At 36.6% G+C, this 23136-nt stretch overlaps 1 protein-coding gene across 4 annotated transcripts in view; it reads right to left on the bottom strand.

The window, feature by feature from the left end:
- Positions 1-23136, bottom strand: part of RASSF8 (Ras association domain family member 8) — a 196457-nt gene that overhangs the window by 106080 nt on the left and 67241 nt on the right. The window contains exons 1-3 of one of the 4 annotated variants that reach the window (XM_077170343.1): positions 21674-21742; positions 20279-20375; positions 12960-13080 (exon numbers count right to left, since the gene is read on the bottom strand). The gene's annotated coding sequence lies outside the window, so the exon portion shown is untranslated. Of the gene's footprint in view, positions 1-12959; positions 13081-20278; positions 20376-21673; positions 21743-23136 lie in introns of those variants that run through there. The other 3 variants (XM_077170342.1, XM_077170345.1, XM_077170346.1) reach the window with 3 other exon arrangements.

Here is a 23136-nt window from a genome sequence, read left to right as displayed (position 1 = left end):
CGAGGTCCTCCGGCATAGCAGGCAAGCACTTTGCCCGCTGAGCCACCGCGGCCCGCCCGATCTAACCTATTTTAATAAACTCTATGAGCACTGTCAAAATTTGTTTATTTAAAATAATCATTCAAGAAATAATTTTCAAATAACTATAATCAGTAACAAACTTGACTTGAAATTGTTTTTATACAGAGATCACTTTTATATGCTATTTAAAATGGAATATGAGATGTATTATATTCAATTGTCTATACTACTCAAGACTTCTATAGAAAAATACTGCATGTTTGCTCTTGCGATCAAATAGAGCAATCATTTACATTATTTTTCAAAAGCCTGGCCAAATTTCAATACAGCACTGGAATTTGGAAGAAAGTTAATATATTTACATTTAGTGCCAGGGATAGTAAAATCTGTTTTATCTTGCTGACCAAATCTGATTGGCCAAAGAAGCCAAGAATGCGATGCTGAATAGAATGATCAGGCTCAGCATGAACAAGTAATTAAATCTACTATGGGCACAGGTAGCATACACGTGACTTATTTACCATCCCTTGTATGGAAGTTGTTGGTAATGAATGCATTTTAGTGGTTGGACAGCCCTGGGTTCATTTATTAGTGACATGACTTTACACAAATCACTAGTTTCCTTGTCTCTAAAATGGGAATAATAATCATTAAATTTGCCAGGGTTAAATAGCAATGAACACAAAGACTTAAAACAGGGGTTGGCATGTAGGAGGCACTTAAATAATAGCTATTATTAGTATTACTATAGCATTTGAGTCTTTCAGAGTTCATTAGAGTCACTACATAATAAAAGCAGGTATAAAGAGAAATTCTTTGTACTGAACCCTGTTTTCTGACAGATCTGATCTTGAAATAGGCAGGTTGCTATTGATGTTTGCTGGTGTAGTGTGTTGAGCTTTGGTGTGGCAAGTAACTAACATAGAGCACCACCCAGATGTGCCTGCATCTGCCCCAAAGAGGCACCTGAAGTTCAAGCAGGGTACAAGAATGCAACTCCACAAAGCAACAAAAATCCACACTCTCAAAATCTGCAAACCAATGCTACAGGTCTGAGGTTTGTCCATGCAATACGAACCATATGCCATTTACTCAGAATGAGTTTTGGAAAAATAATGCTTACAAAAATAGAAACATTTACTCTTCCTGGGACCACTCACATACCTACCAAGTATAAGATCAAAACTGGCAATTATACTCTTCTTAATCTAGGCATTTCAGAATTTCAGAATGTCTTCATCTAGGCCTACTCAGTACTAGCCATAATCAAGGAAAAAGACCTTCTATCAACATGAATACCACCTGAATGATAAATTATATATATACATATGAAAAAAATACCTCTAAATAATTAAAGCTAGTAAGAAAATGCTATGAAATATCAACTGTAAGAATGAATAAAGCTAACAGGAAACATCTCCTCATTACAGAAAGAAAACTTTCAACAGTATAAACAGTATCAAAACTTAAGGTGCTTGAAATTCTAACTTCATGCTTATGATTTCTCATTAAAAGTCTTGGCTACTACTCTGCGTGCTATTACTATGATTTTACTGAGCCACAGTGATTTTGATGGGAAGGCAGTTAATTGAAAGAACACAGGATTTAAAGTGTCCTCCGACCTAGGTCTACCCTTAAGATCTACCATTATTTTAACCATGTAATCTTAACTGTTCTTAATTAAACTCACTGAGGCTCATTATCTGTAGATTACTGACAAGAATATTTTTCTTTTTAGTTTGCTGTGAGGATCAATTAGAACCACCTATTTAAAAGTACTCTATGAATTTTAAAGTACCATTCCGGCAAGTGGCTACTGGTAGAGAAGCTACATTTCCCATGGGTTTATAAAATTAACTCGGATTACTGGAAACTAGAGAGAAGTTGGGAGGGCAGTCCTGTGGGCATACCACATCAGGAAAGCTCTGTCCCAGCATCTTATTGGACAGAACTGCCAAGTTCCCAGAGGACGGAGGGAGCCCAAGCAACAACCCCGTGGATAACATGCTGCTGACTATATGGAAATTCGATCTATTTTTTATTCTGGGAGACACAGTTTATTTTGATTCTATAAATTTACGTGTAGTGACAGAGCAAAAAGATGGAACAAACTGCACAGCTCTTAAAATTCACATGGAAGGAAATAAGGATATAGAAAAAACAAATCTGGGTACCCACAGTCCTTAAATATTTTCATAAAGATTCATCTTGCTTACAAGATTAGCAATAATACAAATAATACATAAGCACAGCTATGTTTAGGCATCAAGAATGACATACCGATAAAAAGTCAGATGAGAAGATGAATTCTATTAGTCCATCTTCAGAAAGAGAAGTCATTTACAGTAGCTGAAAACAGGTATACCTACAATTCACACAGTCAAAACTCATTGCCAGTTACAATGCTATTTGTAGAAGAAGCAGAAATTTGATTTTCTCACTTTTTGAATATTAAATGTCTGACAGCTTTTACAGTAGTCATTTATAACATTTACTAAGTGATTACCATATGCCAGGCACTGCTCTAAGTGTTCTGAATGCATCAATTTATTTAATTCTCATGATAATCTTATGAGGTAGATACTACTATCCACATTTTTCAGAAGAGGAAACCACTGCACAGAGAAGTTACAAAATTTGTCCAAAATCACACACCAAGTCTGGAACCAGAGCCAAACTTTTAATTAATATATTCTATTATCTATTAAAATAAATAATTAAACAGAATATACTTTTTACCTAATTCTTAAAAAAAATTACTAAAAGACCCATTTTGTGCTATACAAATTATTTTAAAAAGCTTTAAAGATATCATATTTAAACTGAAGTTCACAGGTCAGTTCCCATTTATTAGGTCATTAATCATGCCAGTCATCATGTGTAACTGATTCAGGTATTCAGGGACTGGAAGTAGAAAGGAAGAAAGATCTAGGAGAGTAATCTACCACTATCAAAAATAATATTACTTATCAGGAAGAGGAAAACTTTTTGAGAAATATATGACTAACCTTTATGGAAAATAAGTTCTTAGTAAATTCTCAAAAGGCCTGATTATGTAACATCATCTACAGTCAAATGCATACTGTTTTATGTAGGGATTTCCTTCCATGGCTAAGTACACAGCTGAATCAGATCTTAAACATAACTGGGGCTCACACAAACCAAAACAGCATCAGGCCTCATTCTAAGAGAAATCTGCAATAAAAACTTCTGTAGTCTGATATTACTGCTACCAGATTCATTCATATGTAGCTGTGATATTTACCAATTTTAACTTTTCAGTAAAATATCTCAAGATCTCGAAAATAGGATCATGAGTGCGCTACTTTAAATTTCATTCATAATTAATCAGATTCCTTGATATTTCAAGTTTTCATTGGGAACCACTTTAAAATTAGATAAACTTTCTCATTTTTAAGTCCAATGGACTCTTCCTCTATTAAAATCCTTAAATTCCCAAGAGAATCATTTACTAAGATTAATCACTGCCATCCTTTCTCTTCAATACATGTCTGCCAGCTACCTCTCTAGATATCTCTTGTTGGAAGCTCCTCAGAGCCATAATTGTACATTTCTCCCCACCATTCTTTGAACAAGCTGCACACAATCACATATGTACCATATCCCTAAGACTGGTCCTAAGAATTCTTCAAATGAAAATCTGTCACCTCAAATAATATGATCAAGATGACCCACCTACGCTTCTGTGTCATACCTTCCTCACTACAGCTCCCTCTCAGGTGACTGGCACAGGGCTACATGACAATATTACTGTCGATTCAAAGCCTTAAGAATTCTTGTCTAGGTTTTGTAGATGTTACTGTTAGGCTCCAGTTGATTTCTGAGATACAAAGCAGGGAAATTCCTCAGATGGTCTCCAGAGATCTTACTCAGATCTGCACTGGGCAGAACAAAAGACTCAATTCCTAGGACTAAGTAGGTAGAATCCTCTGGATTTCAAGGAAGGAAAGATATGGTGGTATTGGGGCTCATAAAAAACTTACAAGTGGCAAATACACTTAACTAGAGAGCAAACGTTTCTATTCTAGTCTTCATGACCAGGATTGATCCTAACCAGTCTCTCTTCTATCCCCAAGTATCCTCTCTCTCTCTCTCTCTCCTGCCTCTTAGTTGTCCTGAAGTCCCTCATATTGCCCCTGGTTGTACAAAGGTCCCTAGCACATCATTCCTATCCAATCCCTCCAATCACCAGATATAGGACTTTGCAGTTTCAAAGTATTTCACATTCAATCTCTTCTGTAGATTCTTTTCCTTTTCACCAACGAACCTCCTCCTGTTCTTTTGAAAGGCTGACATCAAGCAGATACTATGGGCAAGGGGAAAATCAGATTAAACTATTAGCACATTAAATTCATTTTTCATTTAGTAATATGAGAAGGGATAAATTAGGGCCAGAGAGCTTCCTCACTATCCCTTAAGCAGGGCACAGTGCCAATTCTCAAGGCTGGGGAATTAGGATCTGGTAAGCAAGGCACGCAGAGTATAAAATGTAAGATGATATTCACTCTCAAGTGCTGGCCCTGCACTTGCATAACCCTGAGAATGAGTCTCTCTACATTTTGTGCCCTACTAGGGTCCTCAAGTGCCTTACCCTAAAGCCCCTATGCCTTCCTACCTATAAGTAAAGATGGTTGTGGTGGACAAGAAGTAAAAACTTGAGTCATTCTTAAGTCATTGCCTATGGAGGAGTAACTGGTTCCGCCTTCCCTTCTAATTTCCCAGCTTTTAATTCAATTTCTGGCTAAGACCCAAACTTTAGACGGCATCTCCTACATGAAAGAGGAACAAACATGAGTGACTGAGAAAGTCTTTGACACTAGGGCCTCAAATTCTATTAGGTATACTCTACTTTATCACAACAATGGTACACCAGATGCCAGGACACCTAGCAGGGTGGTCGCAGGAGCCCTGTGGGTTACCAGCATGCCACCCACCCCCATATCCACTCTAGGACATTACTCTCTCCACCTCACTTTCTACTGGCTCAGTGAATATATAAGTGGCTATCTTAACTATCTTAAAAAAACAAAAATAAAAACAAAAAAACAGCCTTCTCCTGATTTCACTACTTCTAACCAACTACCATTTATTTTTTTGTTCCCTTTTGCAGCAAAATGCCTTTAAATAATATTCCATATTCACCACTTTCTTTTTTTCTCTTCTCATTCTCTATTAAGCTCTTTTTGCCTTTTGCCTCTGCCACTTCACCAAAACTACTCTTAGCAAGGTGACCAATTATCTTTACTTTGCTAAATCTAAGGGTCAATTCTCAGTTCTGATCTTACTGGACCTATCAGTAACATCTGACATGGCTGATCACTTCCTTCTCCTGAAACAGTTTCTTTGCTGGTTTTCTTCCTACTTCACTAATGCTCCTTTTCAGTTTCTTCTTCTCTATGACTTGCCAGGTCTCAATTCCTGGTCCTCTCCTTTATCTATATGTATCCTCTTGGTGATCTCATGACTTGTCATATCATCTAACACGCTGACAATTCCTGTATTTATATCTCTAGCCAGGTCTCCCTCAACTCCAACTTTTCATCCAATGCCTGCTCAACAGTGACACTTCAATGCCCACCAGGTATCTCAAGCGCAACATGTCTAAACAAGAAACCCTGATCTTATTCTACTAACCTGTAGCACCTTCACGTTTAATCTCAGTTCAAAGCAACTGGAATGCATCCTTTAGTTGCTCAGACCAAAATATTTACATCTGACCTTGACTCCTCTTTTTCCCAATTCATAGCCGATCCATTAGGAACTTGTGTTGGCTCTACCTGCATCTTCTACCCTCCTGAATTACTATAGTAGTCTCCTAATGAGTCTCCCTGATTCTAACCCTGCGCTACTCATATCACCAAATAATCTATTCTCAACATAGAAGCCAGAAAGGAGAGAAATAAATTTAAAAATTTTTATAATAAAGAAACATGGACTTTAACTTATAAATGACAAGACATATATAGCAGTTAGAAGCTTGCACCTATACCATGAAAGGGCAGACTGTTAATAGGTATGGTGACAGGCAACTCAAAAACTACAAGGAGCACTGCTGTCCATGACATGGTTTTGCAAATGGGTAACAATTCTTGGTCAAGTTCCAAATCAAATATAATGCTCCCTTAATTTACACACTAGCTACTTTCCTGGAAAATTAATTCTATATTAAAACCATGCAAAAAATGTTTTGCATTGTGTGTAAAAGTTATGTTTGGCTATGGGTTTTTTTCAAGAGAGGACTGGACTAGCAGAAGAATCAGTGCAGTAACAGAAACTAAAAAATCTCCAGAGGCATGCAAGAAAGTATTGGAACTAGCAGAAGAAAGAATCAGTGAACTTGAAGGTAAGACAACTGAAATCTTTCAGTCTAAGGAGCAGAAAGAATGAAGAAAAGTGAAAACAAACAAACAAACAAAAAAACAGTATTATAAAGCTCCTAGAAGAAAATGTATGGAACATCTTCAAGACCTAGTAATAGGAGGTAGCTTCCTAAACTTTACACCCAAAGCACAAGCAACAAAAGAAAAAATAGATAAATGGGAACACCTCAAAATCAAATGTTTCTGTACCTCAAAAGACTGTCAAAAAGGTAAAGAGGCAGCCAATTCAATGGGAGAAAATATCTGGAACTCACACATTAGATAAAGATTTGATCCTGCATACATACAGAAATCATACAACTCAACAACAAAAGAGCAAGCAACCCAACCATACAGTGGGCTAAAGAAATGAAGAGGCATTTTTTCTGAACAGCAAATACAAATGGCTCAAAAGCACATGAAGAGAAGCTCATCCTCATTAGCTATAAAGGAAATGCAGATCAAGACTACAATGAGATACCACCTCACACCCATAAGAATGGCTGCTATTAAACAAGCAGGAACTACTACTACAAATGTTGGAGAGGATATGAAGAAACCGTGACACCTATGAACTGCTGGTGGGAATGTATAATGTTACAGCCGCTATGGAAGACAGTCTGGTGGTTCCTCAGAAAACTAAATATCGAGTTGCCCTATGATCTGGCAATACCACTTTTTGGTCTACATTCAGAAGAGCTGAAAGCAGTGGTACGAACAGAGATTTCCACACTGATGTTCATAGCAGCATTATTTACAATTGCCAAAAGATGGAAACAATCCAAGTGCCCATCAACAGACAAGTGGATTAACAAAATGTGGTATATACATACATACAATGTAATATTATGCAGCACCAAAGCAAAATGACATCCTGAACCACATGACAAGATGAATGAGTCTTGACATAATGCTGAAATAAGTCAGACACAAAAGGGCAGATAATTGTATGATTCCACTTTTATGAGCATAGTAAAGGTAAAACCAGAGGCTTAATGAGGAAGAACAAAGGAATGTCATTACTGCAGGGTGCTGAAAACAGATGGTAATTAATGTTTTAAAATTTCAACTTATGTGTGAGACCAAAGCAAAAACTGTTTATTTGGTACAAAATTTATATTTTGATGAGTGCATTTCCTAATATAACTTATGCAGACAGCTTAATTGAACACCATAAGTACATGGAACCTTGAGTAGGACATGAGATTTTGTTGGTTTGTCCAGAGTGATGCCCCATAAATCCTAGAGTGATTTGATCAGTAAATAAAAAAGTATTTGCAAAGTCCCCTGCAGGGAATGGTGAGAAAGGAGGAAAATTCAACTTCCCCAAGTCGAATTCTTGATATTCTCACAAGCAGTGTGGACAACCAAAGCTACAGGCTGAGCCCCCAGTCTTGGGGTTTGTTCATATGAAACTTAACCCCACAAAGGATAGGTCAAGCCTCCTTAAAATTAGGCCTAAGAGTCACCCCCAAGAGAGCCTCTTTTGTTGCTCAGATGTGGCCTCTCTCTCCAGCGAATACAACAAGCAAACTCACCACTCTCCCCGTGTCTACGTGGGACATGACTCCCAGGGGTGTGGACCTTCCTGGCAACGTGGGACAGAAATCCTAGAATGAGCTGAGACTCAGCATCAAGGAATTGAGAAAAACCCCAGAATGCGCTGAGACTCAGCATCAAGGGATTGAGAAAACCTTCTTGACCAAAATGGGGAAGAGTGAAATGAGACAGGGTCAATGGCTGAGAGATTCCAAACAGAGTCGAGAGGTTATCCTGGAGGTTATTCTTACGCATTAAGTAGATATCACCTTATTATTCAAGATGTAATGGAGAGGCTGGAGGGAACTGCCTGAAAATGTAGAATTGCATTCCAGTAGCCATGTTTCTTGAAGATGATTGTATAATGATACAGCTCTCACAATGTGACTGTGTGATTGTGAAAACCTTGTGTCTGACGCTCCTTTTATCTACCTTGTCAACAGAAGAGTAGAACATATGGAATACAAATAAATAATAGGGGGAAAAATGTTAAAATAAATTTAGTTTAAAATGCTAGTGATCAATGAAAGGGAGGGGTAACGGGTATGGTATGTATAATTTTTTTTCTGTTGTCTTTTTATTTCTTTTTCTGAATTGATGCTAATGTTTCAAGAAATGATCATGATGATGAATATGCAACTATGTGATGATATTGTGAATTACTGATTATATATGTAGACTGGAATGATCAAAATAGGAATACTTGTGTTTATTTTGTGGGGTTTTTTTGGTATTTAAAAAAATTTAAAAAATCATAAAAAAAAAAATCAGAGGCTTGTAACACAGAATATAGGGGACCCAGAGATACACAGAAGTTTGAAATGGGTGAATAGTTTGCTAATGAGGTTCAACTCAAACATAGGGGAATAGACAGAAGTGAAAGCAGTTCTTTGGTGGGTCTATAAGTAATATTACCATATTGAAGGTGAACATGATTGAAAGGGGTTGTAGAGACCTATGTATCCCACCTATTAACACCACAAATATAAATAATTTCTACATGAAACAAACAAAAAAAGTGAAAAGGCCTGAGGAACCTGTGGAATACCATCAAGTATACCAATACATGCATTGCGAGAGCCCCAGAAAAAGAAAGAGGCAGAGAGAATAGTCAAGGAAATAATGGCTGAAAGCTTCCCAAATTTAACAAAAGATAAAAATACACATATCCAAGATGCCAGAGGGATTTCAAACAGGATATACCCAGAGACCCACACTGAAGCATATTATAAGCAAACTGTCAAATGCCAAACATAAAGAGAGATTTCTGAAAGGCGCAAAAGAGAAACAATGTGTCATGTACAAGGGAGCCTCAACAAGATTGAGTCAATTTCTCATCAGAAATCATGGAGGCAAGAAGGCAGTGGGATAATATATTTTAAAGCGCTGAAAGAAAAAAATGTGTGAATCCAGAATTCTATATCTGGCAAAACTGCCTTTAAAAAATGAGGAAGGATTAGGACCTTCCCAGATAAACAAGAGCTGAGGGAGTAGAATTCTCACCTGCTATGTGGGAGACCTGAGTTCGAGTACCATGCACTTCCCCATCCCCACCAAAAATTAGCAAATGGTGCTGCAATAATGGCATAATCACATGGCAAAAGAATGAAATGTGACTCCCACCATACAACATTCAAAACAAAACAAAAAATTGCTGAGGGAGTTTGTCACCAATACATTGGCCATACAAGAGATTCTTAAGAGAGTTCTTCTGGTTGCAAGTTAAGAACAACAGAAAATCGATTAAAACCTCATGAAGAAATAAACATCTTCAGGGAGGGTAATAACACTGGCAAATACAAATACAAATACAGTACTACTGTTTATTTGGTTTGTAATCCACTTTTTACTTACTACCTGATTCAAAAGGCAAATGCATAAAATGTAACAATAAACCAGTATTTTTGGACTCATAATGTATAAATATGCAACTTTTGACAAGAACTCCATAAAAGTAGGGCAATGGAGATGTACAGGAATATAGTTTGTATATACTATCAAAATTGTACTTTATCAAAATTAGGTTGGTATCAAAGCAAATGAGATTGTTACAGATTTACAATGTTAAATTTAAACTGCATGGTAACTACAAAGAAAGTATCAGAGAATATGCAAGCTCATAGGGACAAATTAGAGTACATGTTTCAGGGGCAGGGGTCAAGGTGTGTCAGTTTGACTCTGTTATGTACCCCCAAAAGCAATGTTTTAATCCTGATCCTAACTCATGGGAGCAGTCGTTTCTTTTAATTCTGATTCAGTATTGTAGGATACAACCTTTTGATAAGATTATCCCCACAGAGATGTGGAGTTCCCAACTGTGGATATGATCTTTTAATTAGATGGAGATATGACTTCACCCATTCCAAGTGGGTCTTAATTAGTCTACTGGAGTCCTTTAAAAAAGGAAACATTTTGAAGAAAACTCAGAGCCAAAATAGACACTTGGAAAACAGACCAAACAGGGACTTGGATGTTTGAGGATGCTTGGAGCCCAACAGATGTTGCTGTGTGCCTTCCCATGAGATGTAAAGCAAGTCAGAACCTGGAGAAAGCCAAGGAAAATCAAGAAGTGAAAGCCAGCCCTGGAGAAGCAAAGTGAGGAACTCCCATGGAACAGAGGCTGAAAAAACAATGGAGCCCAGGAGCAAGGGACCAGCAGACGCCAGTCACGTGACAACCCAGCTGACAGAGGTGTTCCAGACCCAATGACATTTCTCGAATTAAGGTATCTTCTCCTGGATGCCTTAGTTTGGACATTTTTATAGGCTTAGATCTGTAAACTTGTAACTTATTAAATTTCTTTTTTAAAAGCCATTCCATTTCTGGTTTGTTGCATTCTGGCAGCTTAACAAACTAATACAAAGGAGTAATGGGGAGTTAACGCATAATGGGTGTAGAGTTTCAGTTCAGTGAGATGAAAAAGCTTTAGAAATAGAAGGCGGTGAGCATTCCATAATATTGTGAATGTGGTTAATCTTACCGAATGGTATGCTTGGGAGTAGCTGAGTTGGAAAAGTTTATGTTGTATATATGTTCCCACAATAAAAAAACAAACAAAAAACAGAAAGAAAGAGCAACTGAAGAGACAATGGCAAATAATTATAATGTGTGATCCTGAAGAGGACCTAGCAAGGGAGGAGAAAAGGCTCTAAGGGACATTTATAGGGTTGTCTGAAAAAATGGAAAATAGACTAAATGCTTTACATCAATACTAAATTTCTTGAACTTGCACTTAAGATGGTTACATAAATGAGTATACTTGTTCTCAGGAAATGCACATGGCAGTTGTAAATATTCAAGGTGCGTGATGAATACAACCTACAATCAAGCGTACAGAAAATGGATGAAATGACAGAGACAGACAAGTAGAACAATATGGTAAAGGTGGCAAAATGTTAAATTGGAAATGGGCATGAGGATTGATGGGGTTAGCTGTATTTCTCTATTTTTATCATTTTGTAACTGTCCTGTAAATTTGAAAAAAAAAAAAAAAGCAAAAAAGAAATCATTCAGGAATATCCAGTGGTTCTCACTGATTCTAAGCCCAGATATTCCCTTGTTCTAACGTGCTGATAAGCTTAAGACTTCTTGTGAGAAAGGGGTGGGGTTATAATAGCTGGCAGCTAAGCATTAACATAACATGAAAACTTGGGAAAGCTGGTAGGTAAATCTATTCTGCAGTAGAAAAATAGGGGAATAGGAAAGACACTGGGCTGATTGAGAATCGAAATATCTGGGTTTTAACTCAGGCTATCAATAAAGAGATATATGTAACCATTTAGATGAATAAAAGAGTTTCTGTTCTAGAGAAGTCTAGAGGAAGCAAATCAGTCTCCAAGTAGGTTTTGGCTTTTTCAACCCTCAAATACCAATCTCCAAAGTATCTTCCAAGTAAAAAATAAATATGTACATGCCTGCAATGTGCCATGGGTGCAGCAAAAGAAAGACACAAACAGAAGCAGACACCCTGGTAAAGTTACCCAAATAATGCTGTTTTATATTTTCAAATGAGGATGTAACTATTACTATGTGAAATTATTTTGTTAATAATAAAAAGTCACTTTAAATTTCAACTGCATGAAAAAATAAAAAGATTAAGACTATACATTCAAATGATCCTTAGGATCAAAATGGAATAGAAATGACAGTTAATCTCAGTCTGCTTTTCTGAAGGCATTATTTGTTGTACAAAAAAATATAGGCAATCTTTAATCATTCTGTTCAAAACCTGGGTTCCTATACTGACAAGGCAACATTTGTGAAGAATTTGCAGAGTAAAATTACCTAATAGCTATAGCAGCTCACAGGAGAAAATATTAACAAGGTGAATAACACAACATTGAATCAACCCATTGGAAACAGAACAGCTTTTAATGGTATCTATCTACAGCCATTTTTTTTTTTTTTTACATAGGCAGGCACCTGGAATCAAACCCGGGTCCTCTGGCATCGCAGGCAAACATTCCTGCCTGCTCAGCCACCGTGGCCCGCCCTACCTACAGCTATTTTTTTAAGTGGGAACATTTTACAGTAGCAATATTCTTTTGAAAAAAAGAGAATATGTTAAATATTTAGTATCTTGAAATTATTAAGAAAAATAGCAAAAGTAATGTGATGAATTTTTCTCATTAAAGAATCAGAAGGTTAGATTACTCCAATAATTAATACTTTTACTTATTTGTCAACTAAAACTGTTTACTTATAAACAAACTTGATTCTTTCAAATACTAGAAGGTCCAGAGGCCCTAAAAGAAAAGGTTGTTTCTATCAAACTAGAATAAGAATGCTGCCAATTAGATCAGCCTGACTTGTGGCCATCCATGCACACAGTCCCACCCAGCTGCATCTGCTGTTTCCCTAACACACAATGCACCTATGTCTTTCTAAGCTTTGCACATGCTATTTCCCAGGCCATTCTAAGATGGTCCTCTCCTTACCTCCTGAAGACCTACTTTGGCTCTAATGACATTCATAAGAAATCATCCTTAACCTCTGCACAGAGTTAAAGCACTTCCATACCTCACTCTGCTGTTGGAGAATTTACGACATGACCATAACCATTTTGTCACCTGTCTGTCCCTCTGTAGTCTGGGTTGGGTTATAGCGGGCCTGCACACAGACATGGTAGTGAAGAGATCATCTGTATGGAAGAAAATAGCGAATAAAGCTTTGTTCCTTTTGCAAAAGAACAAAACCTTGAGTTCTGTTACTTCCAGCTGTTTTGGGTTATTAGTGAAAGTTATTCATAAACTTATAAGGAAACCAAATTTGATATGTACAGCACCAATTATTCTACCACTTTTCAAAGTCCAGCTGGAAGATATTTTTTCCAAGAAATAAATACATCTCTGCAGCTGATCTACAAAACAAGTGCCTTTGATTCTTACAGAGTCTCTTTATTAAGTGCATATAGACATTAACATGGGAAATATTTACCAAAAAATTTCCCCACCCATTCAGACTATAATTCACCCAAAGAACAGGAAGGCAGTCGAAAAAGAAAGAATATCACAAGAAGTTTACTGGCAAAACAGTTGCTGGTTACTGAACACCACAACTCATAACATCAAATCATCTTACAACTCCCTAAAGGCTTATCATCAGAAAACACTTGATAGAAACAATTTAGAGCAACCCCTCATTGTAACCTGAGGAACGACATGTGCAGCCAGTTATGAACTACCTACTAAGTTTAATAAAATGGACTATAAATATATGTTATGGGACTGTGAGAAATAAGCCATCTACACAGCAGAAATATTGATACATAAAACCTATCCATCAGCCCAGCAAAGATAATTTGCAGAGACAGGAATGGGAATTAACAGGTGTCCAATTTTCAGATACTACTTGAGGTTTTATGAGATCACAATTTCATTTAATCTTTATAGCCAGCCTGAAAAAATTAGGTATTATTAAACCTTAATTTAATGAGTAAGGAAACTAAAGCTCAGGAAGATGAATGCAATTTCAAGTTTGTCTGACCCATGTCCCCATTGCCCTACACTGCCCAGCTCAATGGAAATGGCCCATGGTTTCTAAATGTACACAAGCCAGGCATGAGAGGTCATACCAGGATGATGATGTGTCCTGGTTTGCCTAGAACAGCACTGTTTTATATTGCTATCCTGGCACAATTATCAGTAGTACCCTGTTTCACTCTTCAAAGTATCTGTTTTGAACATCATAAGGTGTCCAAAGGTATAAAAGAGTGAAAGTCTAGTCTGCCTGGAGAAAGACAAACATGTGGGAAAATAGCACTATTTTAATAAAAATGGCAATATTATGAAATTTTTTATATATTAAGACCTTTACATGTATAATTTAATCTTTAAATATCTAATGAAACAGAACTATACTCAATATTTAAATGAAAAGAATGGAGTTTAAAGAAACTAAATACCCGAAGTCACACTATAAGAGGAAAAGTGTCTTGCACCCAAATTGATAGACCCATGTGATATGTGAGTTTCTGAAACTACAGCACACAGACAGAGCTCCTAAGGTCATCCTAGAGAGAAGGGAGGAAGAAGAGAAGTGAGACACTAAGGATGAATCCAGAGGCCATGAAGAAGATCAAGGCTGCCCTTCTTGTAATGTCTGAGTTTCTTTCCTGTCACTCCCAGATCTTTGGTAGGTGTGCTGGTTTGAAATGATGGATGTACCCTAGAAAAGCCATGTTTTAATCCTAATCCCATTTTGTAAAGGCAGCCGTTTCTTCTAATTCCTATTCAGTATTGTATGTTTAAAACTGTAATTAGATCATCTCCCTGGAGATATGATTTAATCAAGAGTGGTTGTGAAACTGGATTAGGTAGAGGCATGTCTCCACCCATTTGAGATGGACCTACTGTTCTAGTTTGCTAGCTGCTGGAATGCAATATACCAGAAATGGAATGGCTTTTAAAAAGGGGAATTCAGTAAGTTGCTAGTTTACAGTTCTAAGGCCGAGAAAATGTCCCTGTTAAAACAAGTCTATAGAAATGTTCAATCTAAGGCATAAAGGGAAAGACACCTTGGTTCAAGAAGGCCAATGAAGTTCAGAGTTTCTCTCTCAAGTGGAAGGGCACATGGTGAACACAGTCAGGGTTTCTCTCTCACCTGGAAAGGCACATGGCGAACAGGGTCAGGGCTTCTCTCTCATCTGGAAGGGCACACCGCGAGCACAGTGACATTGGCTAGCTTCTTTTCCTGGCTTCCTGTTTCATGAAGCTCCCCTGGAGGCATTTTCCTTCTTCATCTCCAAAGGTCGCTGTCTGGTGGACTCTGCTTCTCATGGCTATGTCATTCTGCTCTGCTCTCTCTGAATCCCTTATTCTCCGAAATGTTCCCTCTTTTATAGGACTTCAAAAACTAATGAAAACCCACCCAAATTGGTCCACTGAATTTTTAAAGTAGTGTGTGTAATAGAAATCAATGAAGGAGAAATGTTTAACACCAAGTGAAACTGAAGAACACATATGGAGGCAAGACAAAGACAGATGTGGGAGGAACTTCTGGTGGAAGATGGTAGAGTAGGGAGATCCAGGACTCACTCCTTCCTCTAATAGAGCAAGTAAACAGGCAGGAACTGTCAGAACAACTGTTCTGGAGCTCTGGAGGTCAGAAGAACACTGTACAGTATCCAGCCAGGAAAAGGAGGAAGAAGTGGATAAATTGTGATAAAGAACTGTGAGCTCTTTAGATTGAACATTTCTATAGACTTGTTGTAATTGGGGGTGGGGATAGGCTGAGCACTGATCACAGCCTTTGATTAGTGAATTTGGATTGCTGGATCCCAGCTCTGAGATACTGTTTCAATCTATCCCAGACAAAAGCAGTAGCAGCTACTGTTTCAATTCTGCCCTACCTGTGGAGTTTTAAAGACACAGTGCCTCTTTAAGGTAGGAAACAGTTTGCTAAAGGGTCCCATGTGCTGAGCAGGCCAGGAAAGCGCAGCTTTGAAGAGCTGTGAAAAGGCTTTTTGGCATCTTTCCTGGGCAATTTGGAGCTGGTGTTCACCCCCTTTGTGGGTCCCTGGCCCTGTTCTGCCTGGAAATACTGACGAGAGGTGACCCTCCTCCCAAATTTTGCCCTCCAGGCAAAAGCAGCCAGGGACAACAAAAGAAATGTAAAACAAACTATAGAGGAAAAAGCAAAAACAAGCAGAACAGATCAAGATTCTGGAGAAGGAATAGAGGAAGAAAGGAAGCTTTCTCCTGGAGGTGAAACAACTGCACAAAAGGTACAATCTTAAAAGTTATGCCATATATCCAGAGCAAGAATCAGTTGAGGAGCTGAAAAAAATCTGACCATTAATCTGACCATAAATCTGACTATTCTAAAAGTCTAGAATAAGTTGAACCAAGTGTCAAAGAAGAGCCTTAACACAAAGCCAATCAAAAATAAAACCCTAGGTAAGAGACAGAAACTGACCTTCAGATTAAATTCATCAAGATAATCAAATGCCTAGTATCAGCAAAAAATTACAAGCTGTAATAAGGAACAGGAGGATATGGCCCAGTCAAGGAAACAAATTAAAACTTTAGAAGAGACACTGAATTCAGAACAACTAATCAAAGATGTTCAAATAAATCTCCTGAATCAATTCTAGGAGATGAAGGAAAATATGGCTAAGTAAAGGACATTAAGAAGAACCTGTGCAATCAGAAAGAAAAATTTGAAAGTATAAAAAGAAACATAACTTATGGAAATGAAAGGCAAACAGAGGAGACAAAAATAAACTGGAGGCATATAACAGCAGATTTGAACAGGCAGGAGAAAGAATCAGCAAACTAGAAGACAGACAATCAAAATCTTACACACTTTTCCAATTTGTTTTCTAAATTTCCTAAAATGAATGGGTACACACACACATACACAATTGTCTTCTTATGTCTCTTAACCTTCATTGCTTAAAGAGACAATTTTAAACTGTTAATTATATTGGCTGTCAATCAGTATTTGATAAAAGGCAAGAAGTTAACAATCAAAAAACTTTCCCTTTAGAAAAAAAAAAACCTTACTGTCCTTTGTGAGAGATAGGATGTATACAAATAATGCCTAGATAAACATTTCTCAAAGCAAACTAAAATAAAAACTTAATTTATTCTGCTAAAAATTTGATACCTGACTTTTAATTAAAATAAATACATTTGTGCTTAAAATTATAATTCAAGAGGCCATAAAATAAAAATACTAACAATTTATTAGGAAAGTCATAATTTTCCCAAGTCAGAGATCCATTAAAACCAGATTCCAACATTCTTAATATCAAGAATTGCATGTTAACAAATGGAAATGGCAGTATCTTTAAATCCTCTATAAATCCTGTTTTCTTCATATTTCATTAAGTAACCAGTATATCAAACCTACCTTGCTGTCAAGAATAATTAATTTGAGATACATTATCAGAAAAAGTCAACTTCAACTATGAAGAGCTGAACTTTTCATTTTTACTTTACCAGGGATGTTTCAAAGTGCTAAAACATGCAAAATGTTTCCCATCTTCTAAAAACAAAAATAAAATAATTAGGTCAAAATGGAAGGCTCCTTTCTTGAAGGGTGCAAAAACTATGAAAAAAAGGATGACGAATGGCACTGGAATGTTTATTGTCACTGAAATTCTTCAGGCCTGGATTCCAAGTACGTGGCTTGACACAGGTTACTATGACAACTTAAATTACAGAAAATGTCCCTCCTTATTCTACCAAGTTGTTTTCTCTGCAAGATCATTTAAACCTTTTAAAATTGGCATGTGCAAATTATCTGTAACAACTATAAACACCTCTTTACAAGTTTTCTCCAAAAATGCCCCTATCTAAACCTTAAAGTCAAATTCCATGAAATCCACATGAACACAAAACCTAACATGGGAAGAAAAATGAAACCACAAATTGCTTAAAATATTACAGTATTCTGGGACCGTTCCCCATTACCAGAAGCACAGTGTACTATCACCATATGCTTCACTCCAGAAACTATGGGAAATTACTTGCAAGGCAGTTTTGAAAGAAGATTATAGAGTTAAATCCTGTTTATCATTATTTTCTTCTCACTACAGCTTTTATGGGAAGGTACTATGAAAGGGGGATGGGGAAATCCTACAGTCCTATTCTGAATAGAAAGAGAAGCAAATATATCTGTAAAATCTTAATGTGTTTTACCTAATCTGTCTTTTTACACAAAATATGATTTTAAAGTTTGCTCTCACATAGCTTCAAATTTATAAACCTAACAAAGGTGTTTTATGATAAAAAAAAGTGCGGATTATTCTAATCATCATTTTTTTAAAAGAAAGATTACTCAAAAGAAACTGTATAATTCTGGAGAAAATATGTTTTAGTAGAAATATTCTGACTGCAAGACATTAAAAATTTAAAGTGGTTCCATTAAAAAATTTTTAAGGCAGTTACAGTGTAAAATTGCTAGACTTCAAAGCTCACTTTTGTTGCCCAGAGTTAAGATGACTAAAATTAGATGCTTCGTTCAGAACAACTCAGGGAACCCACATATCTTCTCCCACGAGTAAGTTAGTTATGTTATTTTTATGCATTTTATGTTTCATACATAGCTATATCCCAGCACAGAAGTCCTTTGTTTAAACAAACAGGAAATACTTCATTTAAAAAAGGGCTAGCAAAGAAGGTGATCCTTAACGATACATCTGAAATACTAGGCTAAAGGTGTTTGCACTTTAAGCCAAAACTTAAAGGCTGCTAATTTTTGACATACTGAGCACTTGAGAAAAAACAGCAAAAAATTAAAACTTTTCAGCAACAAACCTCAACAATCCAAATGTGCCCTACCTGCGTTAGTACATAACTACCGGTGCTCGAGAGAAACGAAATAATTGAAATGTTCAATCCCAAAACACACAATCTCTAAACAGTAAGGCTGAACCACACTGCCTCTTGGCACAGTCTACACATAAATCCTCTCAAGTTAAAAAAAAAAAAAAAAAATGTCATGGGCAGGCCATGGTGGCTCAGCAGGTAAGAATGCTTGTCTGCCAAGCCCGAGGACCCGGGTTTGATTCCCGGTGCCTGCCCATGTTAAAAAAAAAAAAAAAATGTATGAAAGAAAGCTTTACAGAACATCTTTATCAACAGTGGAAGTTAAAACTGAAATTTAAATGACTATCTAATCATGGAGAGAACTTTTAGTCAGTTAGGCTAGATAGCACTTTTTTTTTCTTATGCTTTTCTCCTTCAGACTTTATTACAAGAAACAGGGTCTAAATAGGATTTTTCAGCTCTCACCAAGGATATGACAAAGTTGCCTAGTAGAATCAGGCTGTCTTTTACTGTCAATATTTGTGGACTTCCACTCATGGTTCTTGCTAGCCCCAAGCATAAGCAGCAGAGTCCACAGGAGTACCAAATCAGTGAGGATATGGACTTACAGTTTTAGGAATTTAGTCCTTGCACGCAGTTCAGTGTCTGACCTTAGAGCCAACCAGCAATTACTAGAAGGCTCTAAGGTCAGCTACTCTTATTTTGGGGGAAATCAATTTATGTGAGACCTGAAAGGGACCTTCAAGATCTATCAACTAGCAGAAAACACAAGCATATAAATTCTGCAGATGAGGAGACTATGGAATTTATGAGATAGCACACTGCTCAGTGTCCTTAGAGTTTATTCACCTGTAAAATGTGAACCCACAATTCATAAGTGACACACTTACTACAAACAAGGTCAAATTATTTTCCCTTCTGGGACCAATAATCATCTTAATGTTCAACATACAGGAGACCACATACATCAAGCACACTAAAAACAAGTAAGTAGAAAATAATTTTGTATATTTTCACCTAAAGAAATTTTGTCACACTTTACTAGATGAGGCTAATTACTGACACTATCAAAAGGAGGAAGCTTGAATTATAGAATACTTCCGATTTTATCAAGATTATTATGGAGAAGAGTTAGAAAAAAAGTTAGTCATCAAGACTTTCTGTTCTTCTACTGTTAGAAATACTTTTCTGTTTTAAAGAGAGATTGTCAAGTTAAAGCAGTAGTACAATTAGGACCCAAAAAGCCCAAAGGACTTGAAGACAGAAGATTAATAATGTAAAATTCTACCTTGGAATTCAAATTTGAAACCTATAGCATGTTTTCTGGTGCTAATAGTGTCAACCCAAATACGTCTAGGACTTATATTAACAGTGGCATAAGTAAGTATACTATCAGTAACTACACTTTGTACTAATCTAAATAAATGCTTCAAATGATGAGTCTTAAGTATTCACCAGTGAACAAAACTTATGAAAGTCTCCCAAAACTCTGAAAAAGTTTCTTAAAAAGTTACTATAAGTGATATTCTTCTAGGAATATGGAGTACAAATTTTCAAACTCACCTTATCACATTGGAGTTTCTGAGCTGAAGCAGGTATGAGGTAGTCTTGAGGAAGGTGGAGCACCAGACAAGTATTCTATGAGGAACTACACAGGCACCTGAAAAGGGACAGTGTTTTTACCATCCAGGCTGGTATGTATCTTAAGAAAGCTCATCCTGCCCATTCCCCCTCCCCCTATTTTATCTTATAATCATCTAAGAGCAAAATACACAAGGTTTTAACTTCAAATAGTTTTTCCAAGAAGAATCATTACTCCACTCTCCCCACCTCCCTCTTACTCATCTGAAATGCAGAACTTGTGGGGTACATTTGTTTTCTAGGTGGTTTCAATGAGTATTTTTGTGATTTTGAAAGAGGAATTTCAGTCATTTCTAAAAAAAAGGTCATTGATGGGCCTATGATGTTCCAGGAACATCTTAAAGTCTTCTTGTAATAATCACAATAATTTCTTGAAAGCAGTTAGCAGTTAAACATTTGGAAAATTGCCTAAAGTTAGGGCTAAAAATGAAATTAAAGGACATATCTCAAGATTTTCAGGGCAAAAAAATAAAAATAAAAACACTGCACTTTTCCTTGGTGAATACACTGGCTAATCTAAGAAAAAGGATGACTTGGCACCATTTCTTTTAACTATTTTATTGCCTAATGCCGTGAGAATATGAAACTCTACCATGCTCTCAGTTATAAAGAAAGCCTAAGGAAGAAATTTTGGCCACAAGACGTGACACAATTTGTATGTCTGCCACATTAAAATTACGCCCTTAACAGATGTTTTTGTATTTAATTATAGAAAAGTTTAGTATAGTAACAAGACCATCTTTCATCAACTATTTTTTAATATATCAAGACATTGAAGTAACTAAATTTTATTATGAATAAAAAATACCCTAGCAAAAAGTTATAATCCTTAAATCCTTAGTCATGAAATATGAAATGTTAAATCAGAAACAGTGTAAGGAGAAAGAACTGATCGACACCAAATCTGATGTGAAACATGTAAAAATGTATAAATTTCTAACATGATTGAGAAAGGGGAAAGTTTGTCAGAAAGTTTGTCCAAACTTTCCCCTGCCATAGCTGGGTTCTCTATGAACTGGTGGCTATGCCCCTAAATGGAGACACTCTCTCCGAATCTGGTTATTAAACTAACATTTCATATAATTTAGCAGTTGTTCTAAAAATGCTATTGATTTCCTGATTATTTTTTATACAGTGTCACAGTTGCAGTGCAAAGATGAATTAATGCATGCTTCCAAGTTAAAAAAAAGAGAGAGCAGCAGTCACATTAAATATATATATATGAAATGAAAGAAATCTAGCCTTTAAGCAACTAGATAACACAGAATTCTTCCTAAAGAAGCTAGAAAAGATATGCATATTTGAGGCTGATATGACCTGGGTAAAAGAGTCTGTCCACGGGAGGTACCGTCTGAAAAGCAGTGAAGGGTCCAACCTGCTGGGAAAGAGGACTGGGTGGTGAGTTCAGAACCAAATAGAAGTAAAAGAAACAACTACCCTAATTCCTATCTCAGGTCTGGAAGCCATTTAGAATCCAGGCTGGATGGTAAAGGAGTTCTGATTTAAATTAAAATCTCTTCCTCTTCTCACATTAACTGACTTTAAAGCGTATTATGAAGCTACAGTGGTCAAAACAGCATGGTACTGGCATAAAGATAGATATACAGACTAATGGAATCAAATAGAGTGTTCAGATATAGACCCTTGCATCTATGGACAATTGATCTTTGATAAGGCAGTCAAAACAACTCACCTGGGACAGAACAGTCTCTTCAATAAATGGTGCCTGGAGAACTGGATATCCATATCCAAAAGAATGAAAGAGGATCCGTATCTCACACCCTATACAAAAATTAACTCAAAATGGATCAAAGACCTAAACATTAGATTTAAGACCATAAAACTAACTGTTAGAAGAAAATGTAGGGAAATATCTTATAAACCTTACAACAGGAGGTGGTTTCCTAGACCTTACACCCAAAGCACAAGCATTGAATAAATAAATAAATAAATAAATAAATAAATAAATAAGTGGGAACTCCTCAAAATTAAACACTTTGTGCAAAGAACTTCGTCAAGAAAGTAAAAGAGAGCCTACACAATGGGAGACAATATTTGGAAATGATATATCAGATAAAGGTCTAGTATCCAGATTATACAGAGATTGTTCAACTCATCAACAAAAAGACAGACAACTAACTCAATTACAAAATGGGCAAAAAACTTGAACAGACAATTCTCAGAAGAGGAAATACAAATGGCCAAAAGGCACATGAAAAGATGCTCAACTTCCCTGACTATTAGGGAAATGCAAATCAAAACCACAACGAGATACTATCTCACACCCACCAGAATGGTCATTATCAATAAAACAGAAAATAAGTGCTGGAGAGGATGTGGAGAAAGAGGCACACTTATCCACTGTTAGTGGGAATGTCAAATGGTACAACCACTGTAGAAGGTAGCTTGGCAGGTCCTCAGGAAGCTAAGTATAGAATTGCCATATGACTTGGCAACAGCATTGTAGATGCTGTAGATACTCAGAGGACATGAGGGCAGTGACACAAACCGACATTTGCACACCAATGTTTATAGCAGCATTATTTACAATTGTGAAGAGATGGAAACAGCCAAAGTATCCATCAACAGAACAGTGGCTAAACAAGCTGTGGTATATACATATGATGGAATATAATGCAGCTGTAAGACAGAATAAAGTTATGAAGTATGTAACAACATGGATAGATCTTAAGGACAATATGCTGAGTGACGTTAGCCAGAAACAAAAGGACAAATACTGTATGGTCTCACTGATATGAACTGACATTAGTGAATAAACT

The sequence above is a fragment of the Tamandua tetradactyla genome, chromosome 7 (genome assembly GCF_023851605.1).
Source record: "Tamandua tetradactyla isolate mTamTet1 chromosome 7, mTamTet1.pri, whole genome shotgun sequence".
Lineage (NCBI taxonomy): Eukaryota > Metazoa > Chordata > Mammalia > Pilosa > Myrmecophagidae > Tamandua > Tamandua tetradactyla.
The sequence above is the reverse complement of the archived record's forward strand: the minus strand, read 5'-3'. Positions and strand labels throughout refer to the sequence as shown.